The sequence below is a fragment of the Chenopodium album genome, chromosome 11 (assembly GCF_948465745.1).
Source record: "Chenopodium album chromosome 11, dcCheAlbu1.1, whole genome shotgun sequence".
Taxonomy (NCBI): Eukaryota; Viridiplantae; Streptophyta; class Magnoliopsida; order Caryophyllales; family Amaranthaceae; genus Chenopodium; species Chenopodium album.
The window spans coordinates 50,879,320-50,885,689 of NC_137844.1; the positions used below are offsets into that span (position 1 = coordinate 50,879,320).

At 32.2% G+C, this 6,370-nt stretch overlaps 1 long non-coding RNA gene across 1 annotated transcript; it reads left to right on the top strand.

Moving 5' to 3' along the window:
- Positions 1-1,017, top strand: LOC145569093 (uncharacterized). Its single transcript, XR_014096049.1, has 2 exons — positions 1-319; positions 873-1,017. It is a non-coding gene; the product is annotated as an uncharacterized LOC145569093 (long non-coding RNA).
- Positions 1,018-6,370: the final 5,353 nt, after the last annotated feature.

A 6,370-nucleotide genomic window follows, 5' to 3' on the forward strand; every position in this document is an offset into this window, starting at 1 on the left:
GGCTTTAAGGCCCACTAACTTTCTAGTTATTATTTTATTGAGTTTGAAGCACATCCCTCTCTCTCTCTCCTCAAACTCCCTTAACCCTTATATGCCTCTCTCTCAACTACCCTCAACGGCGCAACATCCTCCATGGATTCGCTGCAAATCCTCCACCTCAATGGTGCCGCTGCTGCATCCTCCACTTTAACGCCGACGTTATCTCCCCCTTAACTCAAGTTTGAGGATTTAAATGTCAATTTTGGCCATAAAAACTCTAGATCTAGAGTTTAATGGTCAAATTAAGCTAAATAAAGCAGTAATAGAAGTGGTAAAAAAGGTATGTTTCCATTTTCTGTTTTATCCATTGACAAGGTTATCCTCTTGATTTGAAAATGCGAAATGGGTGTGATGTTTTATTGGGTGTGGTTTAATTATACGGGGGTTACTAGTTAGTGGGGGGTTTTTTAACGGAGTTGGGGTGGTTTTTTACGGGGTTAGGGATGGTTTATCGAGATGGGGGCAGTTTGTTCATAAAAGGAATTGGTAGTTTCAAGTTTTTTGTATGGTGGTTGGGTTTTTTTACAGTGGTGTTGTGCAAGGTTAAGGCCTCTTGCTCTTCTTTGATTTTTGATTTTTTTTTTGTTACATTTGAATGTTAATTTGGGTATATTTTTTCAGTTTTAAGCGAAGGGTTGTATAGGAAAAGAGAATATTAGTGTTGATTTGGGTCTTGAGTTAAGAGTTGATTTTGATGAAGGCTACTAGTGGGTTAATGTTAAGTTCTTTTGTTGTTGATATTAAGTTTTTTTTTTGTGTATTTTTTACCAGAATTACAAGCCTTAGAGTTTTTTATACTGATTTTGTTCACTGATTTTGTTAATGGTGTACAGGTCACTAAGCAATTCAAGGAACTCGATCAAAGAAGTTGATGAATGAAGGGCTAATTCAATTAATTGTTTTGTCTTATAATTTACTTGTAAATTTTGTCTACAAGTTCATACACTTGTAAATTTTAATAAAAATGTTCATCTGTTACGTTCTACTGTGTAATTTACAATTTCTCGCCATTTTAGTTCTTTCAAAACTGAAAATTCAATCTCGTACAAAAAAAAAAAAAATCAATACCTATAAAAAAATAAAATAAAAATTCAACTAATGAATATAGCATCGGTTTTTTATTTTTTTTAATAAAAATTAAAGTTAAAAGAGACCTGTTATCTAACAGGACAGGTCTCTTTGATTGTATGAAAGAGATCTGGCATGTTACATAACAGGTCTCTTCCCCTTCATGAATCAATAAGGTCATTACGTGCAAAGAGACCTGTTGCCTTACTTAACAGGTCTCTTAGTGATTACAAAGAGACCTGTTCAATTGAACAGGTTTCTTAATCAAAGAGACCTATGAGCTAGAGATCTCCTCTAAACAGGTCTCTTATGCCATTTATGACAGGTCTCTTTGGCATTTTTTGTAGTAGTGACCCTTAAAAGTTATCCAACTACTCAACTTGAGTTTACCGGTTTAGTGCTGGTATTTATGTAATTACATCTATATACATCGCATATGATGCTTAATGGAGAATTAATTTGTCACAAAGGCTTTTGTAGTTTTGTTAGTATAACTTAGTAATGGTATTGACTATTGACGTAAATTCACATAACACGCGGTGTTAAATGAATAAGGACTAATTCATCTTCATACTTTTGTTAGTAAAACTTTTATCATCCATTTTAGGGCACATTTTTTAAAAAATGTAACTTAAACATTTAAACATGAAAATTTAAAGAGCACTCTAAAAATGAAGGAATTAATATAATTGTGATAAAGATAAAACAAAGTCTAGAATAACAAAAAAAAAAAAAAAAAAAGACAAAGAAAATAGTAGATCTCCCAATGAAAAACGTGAGATAAGGAGCAGCCATTTATATTCGAATACAGATAAGGAAGTCACATGCTGGGTAATGGGAGAAATGCGACATGGCAGGCAATTACGCATTGTTTGGGTTATCATACTTTCTATTCATCGGGCCACGATGGGCCACTCTAGCCCACTTCTTTTCTTGGCCATTACCTACCCAACATTCATTATCTCTGTCGGGTTTTTTTATTACGTTTGAACGCACAAGTTTAGCAAATAATGTCCCTAATCTAAAACTATATAGTAAAGGCGAAATAGAGGTCATCAACCTCGGCCCGAAAATAGGACGGGTTTAGGCAAGCTTAAAACAATGGGTCTTAGCTACATACTAATGTATCTATTATAGCTGCAACAAGGAAAGGCCCAAACGCGCGGCCCGAATAAAAAAAACTCAGATAATATATTCACAACCCGCCCAAATCAACTCCACGCTCTATAAAATGAACATTTAGTTAAAAAACATGAACATGAAAAAAAATGAACATCTAATTATAAAAAATGAACATGTAAAAACATGAACATGTAATACTAAAAAGTGAACATGTTATGAAAAAATGATCATTTATTAAAAATGAACATGATTATCATATAATCATATATTTGCTAGACGACGACCTTAAAAGCAAACATTTAGTAAAAAAAATGAACACGTAAAAAAGGAATATTTAGTAATAAAAATGAACGCGTAAAAAAACGAACATTTAGTAATAAAAAGTGAACATGTCAAAAAAAGAAATGAACATTTAGTATATTTAAAATGAACATTTATCATACAACCATAATATAGCTAGACCATACCAAATAAAATGAACATTTCATAAAAATATATGAATACATTACATAAATGATAATTAAAAATTAAAAAAAAAATGTAAAAAAAATTAACACATCAAATAATATTATGAACAGTTAATATAATAAAATGAACATGATTTCATATATTCATATAGTTTCAAATTCGTTGTATATAATAAATTTACAAAAAATAAAGCTAAAATAAATATGTTCATTTTTAGTATACTAACTGTTCATTTTTAGTGTACTAAATGTTCATTTTGTACAAAATTGTTCAATTTTAAAGTATTTCGTGTTCATTTTTTTTACAGAAATTATACACAAGTTCAATAATTATTTTAACTCTAAAAATTTGAATTTCTATCTTAAATCTAATCTTGATTCATCATAGAGACAATAATTATTGAGCAATAATATGATAGATTTGGAATCACAATGGAAAATTGATATAAATCAACAATTTTACAGCATTCACATGCATATTCATAAACACAAAAAAAAAAAAAAAAAAAAAAAAAAAAAAAATTAAATTACCTCAAGTTTCATGATCGCGACGAACGAAGATGATGACGATAGAGAATGCTACATTGGTGATGAATTGGAGAATATTTGGAGTAGGATAAAGAAGTTTAGAGATTGAAGGGAAATAAAGTAAACTTTTAAGGAGAGGGAAAAAAGGGGAAAGAGAAAATTTTGAATTGAGAATAAACCAGAAGAGAGAGAAAATTAATAGAACTAAGAAAGAAGAAGAGAGATAGAGTTAAAATATAAGGAAAAGAAAAATACGTATCTTCATTTTTTATGTACTATATGTTAATATTAAAGCTGTTGCAGCTAGTTTAGCTACACTAGTATGTAGCTAAGAATTTGTGAGCTCGAAGACACCTTTTTAGTTAAAAGTCCGAACCCGGCCTAAAAAGCCCGTAAAGCCTGCTCTGCCCCGACAAACCCGCTACTTTTTTACGGGTTTGGGCACGAGGTATTATGTTAAGGCTCGACTCGGCCCGATTTTTTGATCACCTCTTAGGCGAAATCAAGAATGATACATATCATCTTCTCGTTAAAAAGTTTCCCTTCAGAAGTGTTTTTTTTTTTTTTTTTTTTTAATACTTACTATCTATACAATAACATTTCACTTCCTAATTGGTAAGTATATTCCATTTATACACATTCAGCAAAGATATTATTCTCTTATGCAATACTATGCAATAATAGTTTCCTATCTATAACTTTGTAATGTAATCCATAGTTATTTTTATTAGTCGTGCATGAATTACTTTAGTGTAATATAGTTTTTTTTATTTTTTTTATTAATCTTTGTCATTACAGAAAACTTCATCCTATTTTGCAATTAGATATAAATTTTTTATAGTTAAATCATAGTGAACTAATGATAAATATTCGTACATAACACAGGACTTAATCTAGTTATCAATAATAATAATAATAATAATAATACAAATTATAAGAGTAATATAATGAATGTATATATTAAGACGATTTTAAAAAAAAGTCTACACCATTATATTTTATCATAAAAGCTAATCAAATTAGAATTTGTGTCTAATATCAAAAGTCAAAACATGCCATTTAAAAAACGAAAAATGTATATTTATTTTATTTTATATAGAAGCTACAGTAATTTGTAATCTCAATAACAATTTTCCTTTTTTTTTTAATAGACAGAAAATTACAATTAAACCTTTTCATAAACGTCGTCATAAGTCAAAATGGTGTAACTATATTCTGAGACGAAATTAATATTTTTTTTGGATTTTCCATTTGGTTTTATTGTCATTTGGGCTTTTTCATTAGGTACCTAATTTTAATTTTTGTTCTAAATGGTACCACTATACATTCAATTTATTCTCTATTGTAGCCTTCCGTCAAAATATCATTTAATCCTCGATTTGGGTGTAATTTTTTTTTTTTATCTGTTAAGGTATAAATAGGATGTTTTAGCCCTTAGCGACGTCAAGGTTCAAGTTTACGGTCGAAATTAGCAAATAAACGCTTAAAAATGTCTCGATTTATGTGCAATAAAAGTCTCGATTTGTATATTTTGATTTGTTTCGCTCAAAATAAACGTTTGGTTAAAGTTTTGGGGGTCATTATGACCTTAAACGATTAAAATTTGCAATAGAAATTAGAAAAATAAGGATTACAATCACACAAAACTAATGTTTTATTTAACGGGATGCTATAGTAAAGAACAAGTCAAAATTAAAATGGTACCATGTGGAATGAAAATAAAAATTGCGTACCAAATGAAAAAACTAAAACTACAGTGATACCAGATGAAAAATTCCTATTTTTTTTAATAATATATTTTGAGGTTTCCAATGGTGGTGTTGTGGGCTTGATGATGTTAGATTTTAGGCCGTGGTTCAATTAGACGTATCGATTGGGGTTGCTGTATAGTTTTGTTCTTAGCCTTAAATTGTGAATGATGGGCTGAATCTCACATTTCAAAATTGATTATAATATGATCCTTATGATCCCAAATTGCACTCTTGCACAGTTGTACAACACGATCAAGATAAGGACTTGGGCTTGGCTTGAAAACTAGACTCGGTCTCTCAATATGGATACCTACACATTAAAACAAAATCGAGACTTGTAAAATACTTTAATAAGTAATCAAGCAAGGATTAATGATTACGTTACAAATTATAAATAGAATGTACAAGAAAGGATAAAATATTAAGACTTTAAGTAGCTCCCATACGATTAGGGATGTCAGTGGGGCGGGTCTAGTAGGAGACCCGCCCCATCCCCGCCCCGATGGGGCGGGGATGGGTCTAGCTTTGGCGGGTCGCGGGGCGGGGATGGATCTAAAATCCATACCCGCCATGGGTGATGGGGCGGGGGTGGATTTAAAGCTATACCCGCCCCATACCCGCCCCGCCCCGCCTGACCCGCCCCCTCCCCACTGGACCCGCCCCATACCCGCATTATACCCGACCCATATGTACATAAAACATTATACATAAAAAAAAAAGTACTAACTATTGAAGTTTCTAGACAAAAAATAGTTCCCACATCTAATTCATTCTGATGTAAAAATAACCTAGCTGACAACAACGAGCTAAGACTAAGTGGGATGCTTTGGGTGATTCCCATTCTCGTCTTTTATTTTCCTCTGTTCAATCTAGGAAACGGAAAAATAGAATTCTCGGGCTTCGGGATGCGGCTGGTATTTGGCAGCGGGATTCCGCCTCGATTTCTTCCATCATTCAGGGTTTTTATAAGGAGTTATATTCTCCTTCTTCTACTACCGCGACTTATGATTCTGTTTGGTAGAACAGTCTTCAACTACCTTGTTTGTCATCCTCTCAACAGAAATTTCTTATGGAGCCCTTTTCATCAGAAGAAATTCGCCATGCACTCTTCAGTATAGATGATAACAAGTCTCCTGGTCCTGATGGTTTTTCTTCTGCTTTTTTCAAGTCATTATGGCATATTGTGGGACCTTCGGTTGTAATTGCGGTTCAACATTTTTTTGCCCATGGTTATATGTTAAAAGACTGGAATCGCACGTTCTTAACTCTTCTTCCAAAGGTGGACAATCCAGAGTTTATTTCCCAGTTTCGTCCTATTGGTCTTTGTAATGTTATCTACAAATGCGTTGCAAAGTGTCTGACTGGCCGCCTTCGTCAAGTTTTGCCAAGTTTAGT